This window comes from Pan troglodytes, chromosome 15 (genome assembly GCF_028858775.2).
Source record: "Pan troglodytes isolate AG18354 chromosome 15, NHGRI_mPanTro3-v2.0_pri, whole genome shotgun sequence".
Lineage (NCBI taxonomy): Eukaryota > Metazoa > Chordata > Mammalia > Primates > Hominidae > Pan > Pan troglodytes.
The window spans coordinates 78,991,709-79,013,270 of NC_072413.2; the positions used below are offsets into that span (position 1 = coordinate 78,991,709).

General features: G+C 36.0%; 1 protein-coding gene and 1 pseudogene across 4 annotated transcripts in view; both read left to right on the forward strand.

Moving 5' to 3' along the window:
• The window catches only part of TSHR (thyroid stimulating hormone receptor), a 189,741-nt gene that overhangs the window by 73,697 nt on the left and 94,482 nt on the right, over nt 1-21,562 (forward strand). The window lies entirely within an intron of this gene.
• LOC104002114 (nicotinamide/nicotinic acid mononucleotide adenylyltransferase 1-like) lies at nt 3,375-4,420 on the forward strand (annotated as a pseudogene).

Sequence of the window (21,562 nt, forward strand, 5' to 3'; positions counted from 1 at the left end):
AATTTACCAAAACTGACACATGAAGAAATAGAAAATATGAATCATTCTGTAACCTTTAAAAGAATTAAAAACCATAACAAAGGCCATCATGATTTCCCCAGAGTTATTTAACTCCCTTTTCCCATGTAAAATTTACTTCCAAATCTTTGAGAAGGCATTCCTTACTTCAGCAATAGGAATCTTCAGGGTTTTTTTTAATTATGAGGACATATTTTCCCTTCCTCATCTTATTTAACTCAGTGTTATAAAACTGTTCTATGATTTACTTTTGAGGATTATATATATTAGCTTCTCATATATTTCATACCCTAGGAGTTTAGATCATATAGCATGATAGTGAAGGGAGAAAGGGAGAAAAGTGGGAGACATGGAAGGGGAGTGAAAAGAGAGCTGTCCTGATTTGGATTGTTACAGTTCCATATCTGCACCCCCAGCAGTTTATTTATGATGGAGAGAAAATAAGTAAAAATATATGTGACTTGATTTTCAGTTTGAAAATGTGTTAATGAGAAAAAAACCCAAATCAATCTAATTCTTTATGCTTACTTTATGGAAATAAAAAATTTCTGTACTATGTGGTAGAAATGAGTGTGTGCCATTCTGGGAAACTGTTCTTCAGACTACCTGGTGACCTATCAGTTAATCAAAGCATTTGACATTTTTTCTAAAGAAAAGAGGGTGAAATAATAACTTGGCCTTTCTTAAAAAAATATACCCATGGATTCTGCATCCTTGCCAGTTGTCTATTACATAGTTTGTTGAGACTGCCCAACGTTGTCTGGAATTTCCAAGCCTCAGCGCTATAAAAATAATTCACTAGAACTGCCTCAAAATAATTTATATCGTGTAAGTACTTAACACTGCACTTTGGACTACAGTATGTGATGGATATGCTAGGAATTATGCTGGGTTCAGTGAGAGTTCTGCACAAAGGCCTCTTTTGCCGTAACTACCAGGTTCTTGATGTTTAAGGAATTGTGTTGATAGGCCCTAGAAACTTAGGACCTACAATTACTGGAGCATATTTATTGCAGCACAGAAGAGAGTTGATGGTGGCTGATACAATATTGGTATAAACAAGGTCACTAGTGTTCCAGTATGAACATTCAAGAGCCCTTAGGGAAAACAAAGAAGTCACTTTCACAAAGAACTTTCAATTGCCTGCTCTCTGATACTAAAACAGAATTTAAAAATGAACCTAGTTCATTTTTTTTCTTGTCTCTTGGCTAAAAGACCACAGAAAACTGATCCTTCACTTAATTTCAAGCAAAAATTGTATTGTTTTTGGTGAAATCCATTTTTTACCTCAAGGATTCAGCCTAAGGTTATCACATCAAAATATATTTTCTTTAAAAATCTGAAGTTTGGCCTTGAATTTTCAAGGAAATTCTGCTTGAATTATTATATGGGATGAAATATTTAAGTATTACTCTTTTTTTCTCTCTTTCAATGAATTAAGACAAATACAAGCACCTTTTAAAAATCAGGCAGGGAAATAAATGCTAATTAAATTCTCTTACCAGTAGTTTTTCATTTTGTGAAACAAACTTTTCTAGATCGGATAGACTTTACTGATGAGTGTTTTTGATAATGCTGAATGGAATTGAGTATGACCTCCCAGATACAGATGCATTTGGACTTCTCATCCACTTAGTCTTTTTCATTCAAACTGGAAAATCATGTGGTTTCATTTTTATTATTTTTTTAATTGAGAGGATTGTCAGGAGAAAATATGTATGTGGCTTTATTTTTATTTTAACCAATAAGATTGTCAGTAGGAAATGCATTCTGAATATAGCACACATGGGGCAAATGTTCCTTTTTGGTCATGACATTTTTTCATTATAATGGGGGTTTGCCAGGGCATATACCATGTTTTAATGCCTTTTACATATAAAATCACAACAAGATAAGACTTTAGACCTCTCTGTAAAAGCTGCGGTATAATGGGAACTAGCATGCTCTGACTGGTTGCCTCAATTAATAAAACAATCAGGAAATCTCGAGGGTTTCCTTCCACAGATTTGAGTATCCCTTGATGACCTGCATAAACCCTAGTTCTTATAAATCTGTTCACTCTCCTGCACCGGAGGAAGGGGAGATGGAAAGCTGGCCTGTTGGTGACATACACAGCATTATGCTTAGAAAAGTATGGGTTTCTTCCATGCTACCATCCTACTCTTGGCATGAAATTATACTTTGTGATCCTACAGTCATACATTTGAAGGAACTACACACATAGGAGACAGCGTGACCCTAGGCTCTGACTGGGTATCTTTGTTTATATTTTGATAAAGAAGTTTATGGAAAAAGTTATTTTTAATTGAACAATAATTTGAGGCATGGTAAAAAAATATGTATTGTCTAGGAATTATTATTTAATATTTAGAAAAAAACATGAGGCTTTAACTTGAAGAAATAAATATATTTTCAGGGAAAATCTATGTTGTTTCTTATTTATTTGCACTTTGGTACTCTAGAACACCATTAGGATGTCTTGTTTCAGATTTTAAAGGTAGGTATTATCCCTGTGATCCTTCGTGTGCAAACTAGCTTAGCAACCTGCCCCCAGGAGAGTAACCACAGAGCCAGTGGATCTATCCCATGCTCCCTTGCATGAACCAGCCTGGCACTTTGCCCACAGGGAAGCAGCGCCAGAACCAGCAAACTAGCCACACAAACTCTAGTAGCCTAGGTCACAGAGGCACTTATAGGCATCACTGACATTGACTATAGAAACTTCAGAGAGGCTACACTACTGTCCTCACCCAGAACCAAAGCCAATGCACTCTACCCAACTGACTCCCTAGGACACACCTTCAGGTGAAAGTCTTCCCCTCTGGAAGCTACTGTATAAAACTGGAAGAGGCAATTCTTCCACCAGATGCACAGGTATCAACAGAGGGACACAAGAAACACGACACTGCCATATAAGCACAGTGATTCCCCAGTTACTTAACACAAAGAAATAGAAATTTATGAATCTTAAGGAAACTCAGATACAAGAGAACATAGATAGACATTTCAAATACATTGGGAAGATAATTTATGTTCTGTATGAGAAATTGAACAAAGAGATAGATATCATTAAAAAGAACCAAACAAACTTCCACTTGAGCAGCCTGAGACATCCATGGGTGGGGGTATTTTCTCCCTCAACTGTTCCTACCACAGGCTTTCTGAGGTTTTTCCTAGTGAGGCCAAGAGGGTCTTTGAGGAAAACTGCATCCAGACATGCCTTGAGGGAAGGTGTCAAATGCAGGAGCATGGAAAAGAGTTACAATTTGGATATGAAACCATTTTTCTAGCCCACCTTAGAGAAGACTGTTGACACACTGGTCAAAATGGTTCCAATCGCCTACCTTGCAAGACACTTCAGGTTCAAAGAATTTCCCTTGTAAAAGCAACAAGGGAGGTGTCGGAGTTTTCCATTTAGATCAACAAATTCAAGTTCTTACCATGGAAAATTCAGAGAAGACTGTAGTGGTTCTCCTTGCTTGTGGCTCCTTCAATCCTGTCACCAACATGCACCTCAGGTTGTTTGAACTAGCCAAGGACTGCATGAATTGAACAGGAAGATAGAGAGTTGTGGAAGGCATAATCTCTCCCGTTGGTGATGCATACAAGAAGAAGGGACTCATGCCTGCCCATCACCAGGACATCATGGCAGAACTTGCCACCAAGAATTCCAAATTGGTGGAAGTTGATACATGGAAAAATTTTCAGAAGGAGTGGATAGAGACTGTTAAGATGCTAAGACACTATCAAGATAAACTGGAGGCTAGTGACTGTGATCAACAGCAGAACTCACCTACACTAGAAAGGCCTGGACGAAAGAGGAATTCCATGAGCTGAACAAAGACAAGCTTCTAGTCAAAAGAGATCCCTAGAGCCAAAAACAAAAGGTGCACCAAAAGTCAAGCTGCTGTGTGGGGCAGATTTACTGGAGTCCTTTGGTGTTCCCAATTTCTGGAAGAGTGAAGACATCACCCAAATCATGGCAGACTATGGGCTCATATGCATTACTCAAGCTGGAAATGCTGCTCAGAAATTCATCTATGAATCTGATGTGCTATGCAAACACTGGAGCAACATTCATGTGGTGAATGAATGGATCACTAATGATATCTCATCCACAAAAATCCGAAGAGCCCTCAGAAGGGGCCAGAGCATCCACTACTTGGTACTAGATCTTGTCCAAGAATACATCGAAAAGCATAATTTGTACAGCTCCAAGAGTGAAGACACTCCGAGAGTGAAGACAGTGAAGACAGCTCCGAAAGTGAATGACAGGGGCCATCCTGGCCACTTTACAGAGAAACACTGCAGAAGCTAAGGCATAGAAATTCTGCAGCATAATGTTTTGCACTTTCCTTTCAGGGTTTGAAACAATCTGGGTGTTAATAACTGGGAAAAGAAATTGTGGTCCTGTTGCATAAACTAAAGATTAAAAGTTTAGTAAAAATCAGTGGTAAGTTAAAATCAGGGTTTTTTTTTTTTTCTTTTTATCAGAAGTTGCTAAGATGAATGTTTTCCATATGGTCTTTTTCTAAAAAAAAAAAAAAATGTACAATTCTCTTTATCTTTAAACCAAGAGCTTAGCAGCACACAAAAACCAGAAGAATTTTCAGTGAAACTAGCTACAAATAAGAAATCAAAAAGTACAGCCTAGCTCTACCACACAAAAGAAGCAAAGTGTGAAAAGCAAAAGTTCACTTAAAATTCTAATTTAGGTTATGAAGAGAATTGACATTTTATGCATGCCTGCTGTGGGTAATCTGCAGCTAGGGTAGACAAAGGAAGGAATTCTTATAGTGGTGATCTTGTAAAATGCACCATTGATAAATCATCTCCAGTTATGCAAAATAAAGGTTGTGCATATGCCTGGCAGAAACATTGTACCAATAGTTAGTTCTCTGTGGCACACATCACAATTGCTGACTAAAGTTTGGCAAGACCTATCTGCCTGGAGCTTCCTCTTTAGAAGTAGGAAGTGAAGTCCAAGCCCTCATATGTTTAGAAAAGTATGCAAGTTTTCTGATGCCTACCAGAGGTAGAGACCTGCTGCCTTATACTTTATACACAGTTACTTTTCCTTGTTATGGGTCATGCTCTAGCCTTGGTCATCCACCCTCTCTTTACCTTCAGAAACAATTTCAGAGTTGACATCATGCTACCTTGAATTGAGAGAACCACAGAGAATGAGAAGTCTATTCAAGGATTTTATGTCTGAATGCTCTTAGCCTTTATTGATAGCTTAATCAGAAGATCTAAGTGGGGTGCAGTGGCACATGCTCTGTAGTCCCATCTACCTGAGAGGCTGGAGCAGAAGGATCACTTGAGCCCAGGAGTTTGACACCAGCCTGGGCAAAATAGTGAGAACTCATTTTTTAAAACTCTGAAGTTTCTGAAGGGCCCTGCTGTTTCTGTTCCAGCCAACTGTGAATCTGCCATTTGTGAATTTAAGCAGAAAAAGGGTCTGTTTTCTCATATTTTTTTTCTTCTTGTCCTTTTGTATGAAGTTTAACCTAAAGTAGTATTCTCAAATAATTAGTCATAGCTTCATGTTAAAAACACATGCTTGTTACATGGTTTTCCACTGATTAAACTTTTGTGGAAATTTCACCAATTGCTAAAGCAGAAAGACCAGAAATAGCTTTTTATAGAATCGTTTTGGGGTTTGCGAAAATTGTCCCATGATAGAAACAGGACTAAAGTTAAATTTCTAATGAAAATATAATAATTTGCCTTTTTGCAATTTCTATTTCATTCCTACACAAACCCAGATGAAGGGTTTGTAACTCCAGAAGAAAAAAAATACTTAGATATGTGCAATTGTATAGTCAGATCTGAATCTACAGTTTAAAAAATAAAAATGTTAAATAAAGTTAAGCAAATATATGTGCTTCAACTCCCAACTTACTCTTACTAAAGCCTTCAGGCCAATTCCCAAAAACAGGGAGGGTGCAAAGCCTGACACCTAGCAGCTTTCAGGATCCATCTGCCAAGTGAATGAAAGGTTGGAGTCTCAAATCCTACATCTGTAGGATGACTTATCTAAGAGTCATTTTTCTCCTCCTCAGCTTCTTGGAGTTTAAGAGTTGAAGGGGCCCTGAAAAGTAATGATTGAGCATGAAGAAGCTATAAGAATTGAACTTTGATACCTTCTGGGAAATAATACACAGTTTATCTGAAGTGTTGTGTAAACTGCAGAAAGGTTCCAATGCTAGAAAATTCTCTCATACTGTCATGCCTTTCCACTTAGAAGTGCCCATGCCCTGCGTAGCTGTGACTCTACTGACCTCAGGACCTCACTGGGCAAGGCATGTGGTAACCCTTGCAGGAGACCTGATAATGGTGAAATGATTCTATTGCTATATTATTTATGGAGCAACAACTTTGTACAGAGAACGAGCTGCTTGGCTTTTTCTTCCAATGCCAAGGATGCTGCTGATGCTGCCATGTAACAGCATACTTTTGGGTGTCCTCAAGGATAGAACTTCCCCTCTGAATAATGGAAATTAGAACAATGAACTTCACAGGGGAATAAATATTAATGACCGATGTGAAGAAAATATTCCATTGTTTATTCCCTACCACATCATTTCCATAATTGGCTGTTGTACTGTGAATTTAGAGGAAATGGGTAATGCTTGTGTTTTGTTTTGCTTGTTTGTTTGATGCTGGGGGTTTTATGTGTTGTACACTTTACCCCTTACATTGCATAATTTGAATGCAGCAAACAAACCCGCAATAAAAGTCATTTATTGGCATCTTCATTCAGATGAATGGAGAGCCTTTGTGGTAGTGTCAAAAAAAATAAAAATAATAAAAATAAAAAGAACCAAACAGAAATTTTGGAGCTGAAAAATTTAACTAATAAAATGAAGAAATACAATTCAGAGCTTCAATAGCAGACTAAATTAAGCAGAAGACAAAAATTTGTGAACTTAAAGACAGGTCTTTTCAAATAACCTAGTCAGAGATCCAAAAGAAAAAAGAATAAAAAGAACAACCAAGGCCAGCTGGACTTCTGGGACACCAACTAAGCAAACAAATATTTGCATTATGGGATTTCCATAGGACAAAAGATGAAGAGAGACACAGAAAGGTTACTTAAAAAAACAATAGTTAAAAACTTCCCAAGTCTTTGGAGAGATATGTACATCCAGCTCCATGAAGCACAAAGAATCCCAAACAGATTCAACCCAAAGAGGTTCTCTCCAAAGCACATTTAAATCAAATCATCAAAAGTTAAAGACAGAATTCCAAAAGCAGCGAGAGAAGAGAATCAAGTTACATATAAGGGAATCCCCACTAGACTATCAGCAGATTTCTCAACAAAAACTGCAGGCCAAGAAAGAACCAGATAATAAATTCAAAGTGCTTAAAGAGGTGAGGTGGGGGTGCGGGGGAACTGTCTACCTAGAATACTACACCCAGAAAATTTATACTTCAGAAATGAAGGAGAAATAGTGTTTCTAGGCAAGAGAAAGCTGAGGGAATCCATCACTGCTAGACCAGCCATATAAGAAATGCTAGAGAGAATGCTTCAACTGGATGTATTAGGAAAATAATTACTAGTATGAAAAAAAGAAAGTATAATCTCATCGGTATGAGTAAATTTATTATCAAATTTAGAATACTCCATTACTGTAATGGTGGTATATAAACTTTCAGTTGTCTAGTTTGAAGATTAAAAGTCAAAATGGTCAATGATTACTATAGCTACAACAAGTTGTTAAAATACGTACAGGATATGAAAAGATACAAGGTAAGCAACAAAGTTATAAATTTGGTGGGGGAGGCCAGGTGCAGTAGCTCATGCCTATAATCCCAACACTTTGGGAGGCCGAGGTGGGTGGATCACCTGAGGTCAAGAGTTTGAGACCAGCCTGACCAAAATGGTGAAACCGCATCTCTACTAAAAATACAAAAATTAGCTGGGTGTGGTGGTGTGTGCCTGCAGTCCCAGGTACTCAGGAGGCTGAGGCAGGAGAATTGCTTGAACCCGGGAGACGGACGTTGCAGTGAGCCAAGATTGCACCATTGTACTCTAGCCCAGGCAACAAAGCAAGACTCTGTCTCAAAAAAAAAATGTTTTTAATAAAAAATAAACAAATTTGGGAGGTGGAAGGTAAGTCTAGAATACTTGTAAGTAGCCAAAGTTAAGTTATTATCAACTTAAATTGTCTATTATAACTACACAGTTTTTAAAATGTAAGCCCCATGGTAACCACAAAGAAAAAAATTACAGCAGATACACAATGAAAAAGAAAAAAAAATCAAAGTTTATCACTACAAAAAAAATCACCAAACCACACAGGTAAACTATAAGAGAGGGCAAAAGGAACAAAGGAAATACAAAAAAAAAAAAACACAAAATGATTTAACAAAATGTCAAGAGTAAGTTCTTACCTATCAATAATAACCTTGAATGTAAATGAATTAAATTTTCCAATTAAAAGATATAGAGTGGCTGAATGGGTAGAAGACAAAACCCAACTATATGCTACCTACAAGAGATTTACTTTACCTATAAGGACACACATAGACTGAAAGCGAAGGGATGAAAAATGATATTCAATGCAAATGGAAGCCAAAAGACTACAAGAGTAGCTATACTTAGATAACAGATAATTCAAAAATTGAAAGTGGAGACAAAGAAGGTAAATCTATAATAAAGGGGTCAATTAGCAACCAATTATAACAATTCTAAATAGATATGCACCCAACACTGGAGCATATATAAAGCAAATATTATAACATCTAAAGAGTGATACAGACTGCAATACAATAATAGTAGGAGATTTCAACACCCTACTTTCAGCAATAGATAGATCATCCAAACTGAAAATCAGCAAAAACAAAAAAACACTGGATTTATGCTGCACTCTAGACCAAATGGACCTAACAGATATTTGCAGAACATTTCACCCACCAGCAACCTACAGAATACACATTTTTCTCAAAAGTATATTGAATTTTCTCCACAATAGATTATATGTTAGGCCACAAAACAAGTCTCAACAAATTTTTAAAAATCAAAAGCATATTAAGTATTTTTCTGATCACAATGGAATAAAATTAGAAACTGATAACAGGAAGAATTTTGGAAATTGTGCAAATACATGGAAATTAAACAACATGCTCCTGGAAAAACCAATGGGCCAATCAAAATATTTAAAATGAAAATTTAAAATTTCTTGAAACAAATGAAAATGGAAACACAACACACCTCAATCTATGGGATATAGCAACAGCAGTTCTAAGAGGGAAGTTTATAGCAATAAATGCCTACATCAAAAAAATAGAAAGATATCAAATAAACAACCTAACATTGTACCTCAAGGAAGTAAAAAAAGAAAAAAAAAAGAACAAGCTAAATTTAAAATTAAGAATGAAGGGAATAATAAAGATCAGAGCATAAATAAGTGAAATAGAGACTAAAAAATAGAAAACATCAATGAAACAAAGAATTATTTTTTAAAAAGATAAACTAAATTGACAAACCTTTAGCTAGACAAAGAAAAAAGAGATAAGACACAGATAAATAAAATCAGAGATTAAAAAGAAGCCATTACACCTGATACCACAGAAATACAGAGAATCATAAGAGACAATTATGTTGTGCACATGTACCCTAGAACTTAAAGTATAATAAAAAAATAAATATATATATTAAAAATAAATAAATAAATAAAAAGAAATAGAAAAAAGAAAAAAAAGAAAATCTAGAAGACATGGATATTTTCATGGACACATATAACCTACCAAAATTGATAATAGAAAATATGAACAGATCAATAATGAGTAACAAGATTCAATCAGTAATAAAAATTTCCGATCACAGAAAAGCATGGGACCTGATGGCTTCATTGCTGAATTCTACTGAATATTTAAAGAATAATTAATACCAATTCTTTTGAAACTATTCCAAAAAACTGAAGAGGAGATAAATTCATCTAAATTCATTCTATGAGGCCAGCATTACCCTGATACAAAAACAAGACAAGGACACAACAAAGAAAGAAAACAACAGGCAAACATCCTCAACAAAATACAAGCAAACCAAATTCAACAGCAAATTAAAAAGATAGTTCACCATGACCAACTGGGAGATGGAAGGATGATTCATCATATGCAAATCAATAAGCATCATACATCACATTAATAAAATCAATGACAAAACTGATGCAAAAAAAGCATTTGATAAAATTTAAAATTCCTTCAGGATAAAAATCTCTCAACAAATTAGGTATAGAAGGAACACACCTTAACATGATAAAGGCCAAATATGATAATTCCACAGCTAACATCATACTGAACACGGAAAAGTTCAAAGCTTCTCCTCTAAGATCTGGAACAAGACAAGCATGCCCACTTTCAACACTTTCATCTACCCAGAGCAATTAGGAAAGAGAAAGAAATAAAGGGTATCCAAATGGAAAAGGAGGAACTCAAACTGTCCCTGTTTTCATATAACATAATTTTATATATTTAAAAAAACCCTAAAGATGCCACCATAAAACTATTAGAACTAATAAACAAATTTAGTAAAGTTGCAGGATACAAAATCAACATACAAAAATCAGTAGCACTTCTATGTGCCAATAAAAAACTATCTGAAAAATAAACCAAAAAAGCAATCCCATTTACAACAGTTACAAGAAAAAAGATACTTAGGAATACATTTAACCAAGAAGGTGAAAAATTTCTACAATTGAAATTATAAAATGTTGATGATGAAATTGAAGAGGACACAAGTAAATGGATAAAGATATCTTGAGTTCATTGATTAGAAGAATTAATATTAAAATGTCTATACTACTCCCAAAAGATCTACAGATTCAATGAAATCCTTATCAAAATTCCAATGACAGTTTTTCAAAGAAATAGAAAAAAATCCTAAATTCATATGAAACCACAAAACATCTTGAATATCCAAAGCAATTTTGAGTAAAAAGAAAAAAGCTGACGGCATCATACTAGCTGACTTCAAGATAAACTACAAAGCTATAGTAACCAAAACAGCATGGCACTGGCATTAAAATAGACACATAGACCAATGGAACAGAACAGAGATCACAGAAATAAATCCACGCACTTAAAGCCAATTGATTTTCAACAAACATGCCATGAATACACATTGGGGAAAGAAGAGTCTCTTCAAAAAATTGTTCTGGGAAAACTGGATATCCACAAGCAGAAGAATGAAAGTAGACCCGGTCTTTCATCATATACAAAAAATCAAATCAATATTGACTAGAAGCTTAAATCAACACTAATGATAAAATTACTAGAATAAAACATAGGGAAATCCCTTTATGACACTGGCCTAGGCAAAGATTTTTTTTATAACATCTGAAAAGCATAGGCAACAAAAGCAAAAATTGATAAATGGGATTACATCAAACTAAAAACTTCTGCACAGCAAAGTCAACAATTAACAAAGTGGAGAGACGACATACAGAATGGGAGAAAATATTTGCAAAGCATACATCTGATAAAGGGTTAATATACGGAATACAAAAGAAACCCAAACAACTCAGCAAAAAAACAAACACAGTCATGTTCCACATAACATTTTGGTCAATGATAAATGGGATCTAAGTAAACTAAAGAGCTTTGGCACAGTAAAAGTAACTATCAACAGAGTAAACAGACAACCTACAGAATGGGAGAAAATTTTTGCAAATTATGTATCTGACAAAGGTCTAATATCCAGCATCTATAAGGAACTTAAACAAATTTACAGGAAAACAACAAACAACCTCATTAAAAAGTGGGCAAAGGACATGGACAAACACTTCTCAAAATAAGATACATCCAGCCAATGAGCCTATGAAAAAAGGCTCAACATCACTGATCATTAAAGAAATGGAAATTAAAACCACAATGAGATACCATCTCAGACCAGTCAGAATAGCTATTATTAAAAAGTAAAAAAATAACAGATGCTGGTGAGGTTGTAGAGAAAAAGGAATGCTTTTACACTATTGGTGGGGGTGTAAATTAGTTCAGCCATTGTGGAAGAAGGCGTGGTGATTTCTCAAAAACCTAAAGACAGAAATACCATTAAACCCAGCAATCCCATTACTCATTACTAGGTATATACCCAAAGTAATATAAATTATTCTCTTATAAAGACATGGCACACATATGTTCATTGCAGCCCTATTCACAATACCAAAGACATGGAATCAACCTAAATGTTCATCAATGATAGAATGGATAAAAAAATGTGTTACATATACACTATGGAATACTATGCAGCCATAAAAAAGAATGAGATCATGTCCTTTGCAGGGACATGGATGGAGCTAGGGGCAATTATCCTTAGCAAACAAACGCAGGTACAGAAAACCAAATACAGCATGTCCTCAGTTATAAGTGGGAACTAAATAATGAGAACACATGGACACACAGAGGGGAACAAAACACACTGGGGCCTATTGAAGGGTGGAAGGTAGGAGGAGGGAGAGGATCAGGAAAAACAACTAATGGCTATTAGGCCTAATAACTGGGTGATGAAATAATCTGTACAACAAACCCCCAGGACACAAGTTTACCTATGGAACAAACCTGCACTTGTACCCCTGAACTTAAAAGTTAAAGAAAAATTTTGGTCAATGATAGCATATATAAAAGTGATTCAATAAGACCACAATATTGTATTTTTTGTGCCTTTTCTATGGTTAGATATGCTTAGATACACAGATATTTACCATCATGTTACAATTGTCTACAGTTTTCAGTACAGTAACATACTATACAGGTGTCTAGCCTAGGAGCAATAAGCTATACAATCTAGGTCTATGTAAGTACATTCTGTGATGTTCACACAATAACAACATTGTGTTACAATGCATTTTTCAGAATGTATTCCAACCCTTAAGTGATGCATGACTGTAATCTGATTTTAAAATGGGCAAAAGACCTAAATAGACATTTCTGAAATGGCCAACAGGTATATGAAAATATGCTTAACATTAGCAATCATCAGAGGAATACAAATAAAAGTCACAATGAGATATCACCTTGCCCCAATTAGAATGGGTATTCTCAAAATACTAAAAAATGACAAATGCTAGTATAGATGTGGAGAAAAGAGAACTCTCATACACTTTTGGTGGTAAATTAGGACAGCCATTATGGAAAACAGTATGAAGTTTCCTCAAAAAATTAAAACTAGAACCATCATATGATCCAGCAAGCTCACTATTGTGTATATGTTCAAAGGAAATGAAATCAGTATGGCAAAGAGATATCTGCACTCTCGTGTTTATTGCAGCACTATTCACAAAAGCCAAGATATGGAATCAGCCTAAGTGTTCATCAAGAGATGAATAAACAAACTGTCACAAATATACACAATGGAATGATATTTAGCCATAAAAAATGAAGGAAATCTTGTCATTTGGGGTAATACGGATTAATCTAGAGGATGTGATGTTAAATGAAATAAGACAGGAAGAGAAAAACAAATACTGTATGATCTTACTCATATGTGAAATCTAAAAAAGTTGACATCATAGAAGTAGAGTGTAGGGAAGTGGTGACCACAGGCAGAAGAGTGTAGGGGTAAGAGGAGGATGGGGAGAGATTAGTCAATGGGTACAAAGTTACAGTTGGATAGGAGAAATAAGTTCTGTGTTCTGTTGTACAGTAGGGTGACTATAGTTAATGACATTGCATTGTATATTTCAAAATAGCTAAGATAGAGCGTTTTCAATGTTCTCACAACAAAGAAATGATAAATGTATAAGGTAATTGATATGCTAAATGCCCTGATTTGGTCATTACACAACTATACATGTACTGAAACTTCACCCTGTACCTGATAAATATGTACAATTATAATGTGTCAGTAAAAAACAAAACAAACATAAGAACCATATATGAAAAACCCACAGCCAATATCATACTGAATGGGCAAAAGCTGGAAATAATTCCCTTGAAAACTGGCCCAAGACAAGGATGCCCTCTCTCACCACTCCTATTCAACATAGTATTGGAAGTTCTAGGGCACTCAGGCAAGAGAAAGAAATAGAGTATTCAGATTCAAAGAGAAGAAGTCAAATTATCTTTGTTTGTAGATAACATGATCCTATATCTAGAAAACCCCATAGTTTCAGCCCAAAAGCTTCTTAAGCTGATAAGCAACTTCAGCAAATTCTCAGGATATAAAATCAATATTCAAAAATCACTAGCATTCCTGTACACAAACAACAGGCAAGCAGAGAGCCAAATCACGAATGAACTCCCATTCACAACTGCTACAAAAAGAATAAAATACCTAAGAATACAGCTAACCAGGGAGGTGTAAAGTCTCTACAAGGAGAACTACAAACCACTGCTCAAAGAAATCATAGAGGACATAAACAAATGGAAAAACATTCCATGCTCATGGATAGAAAGAATCAATATTGTGAAAATGGTCATACTGCCCAAAGTAATTTATAGATTCAATGCTATTCCCATTAAACTACCATTGACATGCTACACAGAATTAGAAAAAACTATTTTAAAATTAATATGAAACCAAACAGAGCCCAAATAGCCAAGACAATACTAAGCAAAAAGAACAAAGCTGGAGGCATCATGCTACCTAACTTCAAACTACACAACAAGGCTACAGTAATGAAAACAGCATGGTACTGGGACAAGAACAGACACATAGACCAATGGAACAGAAAAAAAGAACTCGGAAATAAGTCCACACACTTACAACCATCTGATCTTCAACAAACTTGGCAAAAACAAGCAATGGGGAAATGATTCCCTATTTAATAAATGGTGCTGAGAGTCCTGGCTAGCCATATGCAGAAAACTGAAACTGGACCCCTTCCTTACACCATATACAAAAATTAACTCGAGATGGATTAAAGACTTAAATGTAAAATCCAAAACTATAAAAATCCTAGAAGAAAATCTAGGCAATACCATTCAGGACATATGCACAGGCAAAGATTTCATGATAAAAACACCGAAAGCAATTACAACAAAAGCAAAAATTGACAAATGGGATCTAATTAAAGTAAAGAGCTTCTGCACAGCAAAAGAAACTATCATCAGAGTGAACAGACAACCAACAGAATGGGAGAAAAGTTTTGGAATGTATTCATCTGACAAAGGTCTAATATCCAGAATCTACAAGGAACTTAAATTTACAAAAAACAAACAACCTCATTAAAAAGTGGGCAAAGGACAGGAATGGACACTTCATAAAAGAAGACATACATGGGACCAACAATCATATGAAAAAAAGGTCAACATCACTGATCATTAGAAAAACCCAAATCAAAACCACGATGAGGCTGGGACAGTGGCTCACGCCTGTAATCCCAACACTTTGGGAGGCCAAGGTGGGCGGATCACGAGGTCAGGAGATTGAGACCATCCTGGCTAACACGGTGAAACCTCTTCTCTACTAAAAACACAAAAAATTAGCCAGGTGTGGTGGCATGTGCCTGCAGTCCCAGCTACTTGGGAGGCTGAGGCAGGAGACTTGCTTGAACCTGGGAGGCGGAGGTTGCAGTGAGCCGAGATTGTGCCACTGCACTCCAGCCTGGGCGACAGAGCAAGACTCTGTCTCAAAAAAAAAAAAACCACACACACACACACACACACACACACACAATGAGATACCATCTTACACCAGTTCAGAATGGCTATTACTAAAAAGTCAAAAAAACAACAGATGCTGGCGAGATTGCAGAGAAAAAAAGAATGCTATACACTGTTGGTGAGAGTGTAAGTTAGTTCAACTATTGTGGAAGACAGTGTGGTGATTCCTCAACGATGTAGAGGCAGAAACACTATTTGACCCAGCAATCCCATTACTTAGCATATACCCAAAGTAGTATAAATCATTCTATTATAAAGATATGCACACATATATTCACTACAGCACTATTCACAATAGCAAAGATGTAGAATCAACCTAAATGCCCATCAATGACAGACTGAATAAAGAAAATGTGGTACATATACACCATGGAATACTATGCGGCCATAAAAAGGAATGAGATCATGTCCTTTGCAGGGACATGGATGGAGTTGGAAGATACTATCCTCATCATACTGACGCAGGAAGAGAAAACCAAACACCACATGTTCTCACTTATAAGTGGGAGCTGAAAGATGAAAAAAGAGCTGGGTTTATGTCCATGTCTGGTTTTGGTAACAGAGTAATGTTGGCCTTGTACAATGCATTAGGGATAATTGCCACCTCTTCAACTTTTAGAAACACTTTGGGAAGATTGGTATTAGTTCTTTATACATTTGGTAGAATTCCACAGTGAACCCATCTGATCCTGGGCTTTTCTTCAATGAAAGAATTATTATTTATTTTAAGTTCTGGGATACACGTGTAGAATGTGCAGGTTTGTTGCATAGGTAAATGGGTGCCATGGTGGTTTGCTGCACCTATCAACCCGTCAGCTAGGTATTAAGCCCAGCATCAATTAGCTATTCTTCCTCATGCTCTCCCTCCCATGGCCCCCAACAGGCTCCAGTGTACGTCATTCCCCCTCATGTGTCCATGTGTTCTCATCATTCAGCTCCCACTTGGTTTTTTTTCATCATCACTGCTGTTTCAATGAAAACATAAATTCAAACCAATTTCACATTTACTGAATAATTATGGAAGCTAGAAACCCACAGGGTAATGACACAAATACAAAATACCTACCTAAATAATATCGGACATATACTGGGTATTTTGGTTACCTATAGCTACATAAGTATTTACTGTAAAATATAAGTTTAAAACAATTACCAATTTAACATCTCTAATGATAGTGTATATCAGGAATTGGGGTAAGAGATAGCTGAATCATTCTCATGGCATCATCAGAGTTTACTCACTGGTATTCAGATGACAAGTGGGCTTTTCTGGAGAGTCCAAGATGGCATTATTCACTTGTCTGCTGCCTTGATAAGGATGGCTGAATGCTAGTCTCAGGTGGAACTTTGCTGCAAGGCTTCCTCTAATGTAACCTCAAAATTTCAGAACACACTTCTGCCACATTCTATAATCAAGCAAATGATCAAAGCCAGCCCAGATTCCCAAAGAGCGAAATTGGTGGCCATGTTTTTACTTCCATAATCAGGGAGAAGGGCAGGAAATATGATCCAGAACAAAGAGAAAAATGAGTTAGTAGCAGCTGACACAGAATGACAGAGATGGTGGAATTAACAAGAAATGACATTAAAACATCTATTGTAAGTCCTCTAAACAACCTCAAAAAAATAAAAGAATGCATAATCACAATGAGAGAAATGGAAGACATAAAGAAGACCTAAAAGGAACTTCTAAAGTTAAAAATATATAAAATGAAAATAACTGGATGAGATTAACATCAATGAATACTACAGAAGGGGAAAAAAATAGAACTTAAAGACTTAGCAATAGAAACTAGCCAAAATTAAGCCCAGAGAGGGGAAAAAAATACTTAAAAAAACAAAAAAATTGAGTGCATCAATTACCCATATGACAATATCAAGTGATCTATCTTGTGATCTATCTTACACATAATTGGAGTTCCAGAAGGAAATGAGAGAGAAAAAAACATAAAGAAAAATTTTAATGCAACAATAATCATATATTTTCCAAATTTGATAAAAACTTTAACCCCATAAATTCAAGAACCTCTCAATGAATCTCAGGAAGAATAAATATAAAGAAAATGATACCAGGACATACCATAATCAAATTGCTGAAAACAAGTGATAAGGAGAGTATCTTAAAAGTAGCCACATTTAAAAAATACACATTACCTACAAAGGAATGAAGGTTAAAAGGGAAACAGGCTTATTGTCAGAAACTTCACAGGCTGGAATACAACAGAATAACATTAAAGTATTGGAAAAAACCTGTCTACATAGAATGGTATATCCAGTAAAAGTGTCTTCCTATATTAAAAGTAAAAATACTTCCTCAGATAAGCAAAAGTTGAGTGAAGTCATTTCCACCAGACCTGTACTAAAAACAAAACACATTAAAGGAAGTTCTTCAAGACAGAAAGAAAATAGAAATTTGGATCTACATAAATGAAAGAAAGAAACAGGCATAGTGGGTAGAAAATATGTGGTTTTAAATCAATGTATAATAATTGAAACACACATACTGAAAGGAAAATTAATGCAGGAGTGTTGACACCTGAAATGCAAATCAAGAATGGGAAGAACTCGCTTTTTGGCCATTTTTCAAATAAAATTATTTTTTTCCTCATAAACAACAGCACAAACAACCGACACAAATACACACACACACACCCCTCCCCCAAAATGTTTGACTATGGTATTCCATATGTCTGAGTAGAATATATAGGTGATAAACATATACATACTATTTTTGAATGCCTAGCCCATTGTTCTGACTGGATTGAAAATGCCTTAAGACAATTAGGTCTTGTCTCCTTGAATAAAATTCACTGACAACACTTTGAAATTGTAACGATAGATGGTGAATTTATGAACTGCCAAAAGGCATGTGAGAACCAAGAAAAAGAGTTACCCTGTGCCAAAGCCCACATTGCCATTTGTTAAGGACAGCTGCTATGACACATGTTTGTTCATTGGCTCTTTTTTTTTTTTTTTTTTTTTTTTTTTTTGAGACAGTCTTGCTCTGTCGCCCAGGCTGGAGTGCAGTGGCATGATCTCGGCTCATTGCAAGCTCTGCCATTCTCCTGCCTCAGCCTCCCGAGTAGCTGGGACTACAGGTGCCCACTACCATGCCCGGCTAATTTTTTGTATTTTTAGTTGAGACCGGGTTTCACCGTGTTAGCCAGGATGGTCTCGATCTCCTGACCTCATGATCCACCCACCTCAGCCTCCCAAAGTGCTGGGATTACAGGTGTGAGCCACCGCGCCCGGCCTGTTCATTGGCTTTTATATAGAAGTATTAACTGAATGCCTGCTATGTTTATGGACAACATTGTAGCTAAGACCCCATATATTATAATTCCTGACATTCACTCGGGACTTTGCAATAGATAGCTCGCTTTTATATCTACCTTGCTTTCTCTTCATAACAATAAATGAGGAGGGTGGATATTATTATCCCTTTTTCAGTTGAGGTTAAGAAAGCCTTGACTCTCAACTCATCACCCTACTTCCTTCACTAAAGCTGTAATATCCTTTAGACTCTGTCATAAACAGAAGCCTTCAGGTCTCAGCTGAATTCAGTTTTTTCATGGGGACTTCTCATATACAGCAGATCTTCCAATAAGGTCGTTTTGTTATAATGTTGATGAAAAAAACATTGATTCCTGGCCGGGATTACTGTCCATGGGAAGTTCACACATTCTTCCTATATCTGCATGGGCTTTCTTCTGTTATTATTAATACGGTTTCCTTCCACATCCCAAAGATGAGCATACTAGGTTCGATGGCCTGTCTAAATGGTCTCAATCTGATGAGTGCAGGGGTGTATGTGCGAGTGTGTCCTGTAATGGAATGATGTCAAAGGCTGGTTCCTACTTTGCTCCAAGCTGCCAGGATGGGCTCTGGCCACCAGTGACCCTGAGCTGGAATAAGCAGGTTGGAAAATGAATGAATGAATAAATACAAGTTATTATAAAATAAAAAATTTTTAAGTACATGATAATCATACAATAAACAATGCAGTATGAAAGCACTTAGTGAGATTACTATATTTGTTGTTTGTTTCTGAACTGCGTGATGGTAGGAGGTGCTTCTGACAATGTTCATTTTGCAAACATTTATTCTTTGATTGAATCTACCACCACTGTGATTGCCCTCACTCTCTGATTCACCGAAAATTGAGTAAATCATTATCTTGTTTTTATTTTTCTTTCTTAAATGTATATATAGTTCACATTTATTTCAATGTTTAATAGTATAAGTGTTTTGGTCTTTATTTAGAAGTTTGGTGATGTTTTTGTGACCAGAAATATGCCACAGGAATTTAACTCTTGTTTATATCCATTATCCTATGATAAAATTGGTTTTGTTATACATCATTTTCTTAAAATTGTAGTTTCCAAGAACCTAACCAGGACATTAAGTGAGAATGTACTGTACTCACGTAGGTCTTGTATTATTTCTTCATAGCATATAGTTATTAAAGTGAGATTTTTTAAAAAATGTTTGGCTCCCACATTGGTCTCAGCTTCAGGCAGGCAGAAGCTTTGACTCTACCATAGCAACCCCAGCACTCTGAATAATGCCTGGAGCATGGTAGGCACTCAATATATGTGGTCTACTAAATGTGTGTTGGTTCCTGAAATGCTTCTAGATCAAAACTGCATAGCAAGGGAAGGAATCTGTCTATGGTTATGTAGTTTCAGAATACCATATCTATATGTACTTTATAATGAAAAGCTTGCAGGAAAATTGGCTACTATTACTTTATTAAATGAATTTGAGTCACTCATCCTTTCTTCAGATTATTCATCCATAAAATAACAATGTTTGAAAACCATATAGGTATTAAAACAGTGCTCCTCAAAGCCCAGATGGTTCTGTGAGGGTTGAGGAAGAGCAAAGAGATATATTTAATTTTTTTTCTTTTATTTACATACCAAGTAAAAGCACTACACATATTAAATGGCAGTCCAAGGCTAGGTTTGGTTCTGTGTCCCTACCCAAGTCTCATCTTGAATTGTAATCCCCATGTGTCAAGGGAGATATCTGGTGTGAGGTGATTGGATCACAGGGACGGTTTCCCCCATGCTATTCTTGGTATAATGAGTTCTCACAAGAGCTGTTGGTTTTTAAAGTATTTGGCAGTTCACCCTTTGCTCTCTCTCTCCTGCCGCCATGAAGAAGGTGCTTGTTTGCCCTTCACCTTCCGCTACCTTCTGCCATGATTGTGTTTCCTGAGGCCTCCCAAGCCATGCAGAACTGTGAGTCAATTACCCAGTCTCAGGTATTTATTTATAGCAGTACAAAAACAGACTAACACAGTTTATAATAAAATATTCCCAGTATTATTGAAGGAGCACTATAATGCTCCCTAAGAACTTAGAAACAAATGAAATCAAGTAAATTTTTAAAGTAACACACAATGGATCATAATAAAGACATATAAAATCTCTTAAGGGAAACAGAATAACACCCTACAATACGAAGAAAACATCCATCAGGCAGGAGATTGATCAGCAATAAAGGCAAAGGAAAAGTGGAGTCAGAGATGAGAACTCTGGAAATTCCCAACCGGTCTATGTCCAGGAGAAAGGAAAGTTAAATCAGTGTTCAGAACTTCAGGCAAGGTCATTTTTTGTATGAAACAACAATACTATGCTCTCTTAGCCTGAGAACATTTTTTAAAATGGATTCATCTCCTGTTTTGATTGATTTCATGATTTCAGGCAAACTTCTGAATATTTCATGGTTCCCTAAAATAGTCTGCTGAGAAGAAAAATTGGTCATACCATCACGAATATTCAGACCCATGTGACAGTTGTATTTCTCATCATCAATAAATTGGCAAACTGATTTATATGTTTTTGTTTAAAACACCTAGTGTTCACTATGTTCCTAACATTGTTATAAGTGCTTCTAATAATAATTTATTACATCTTCATAGCAA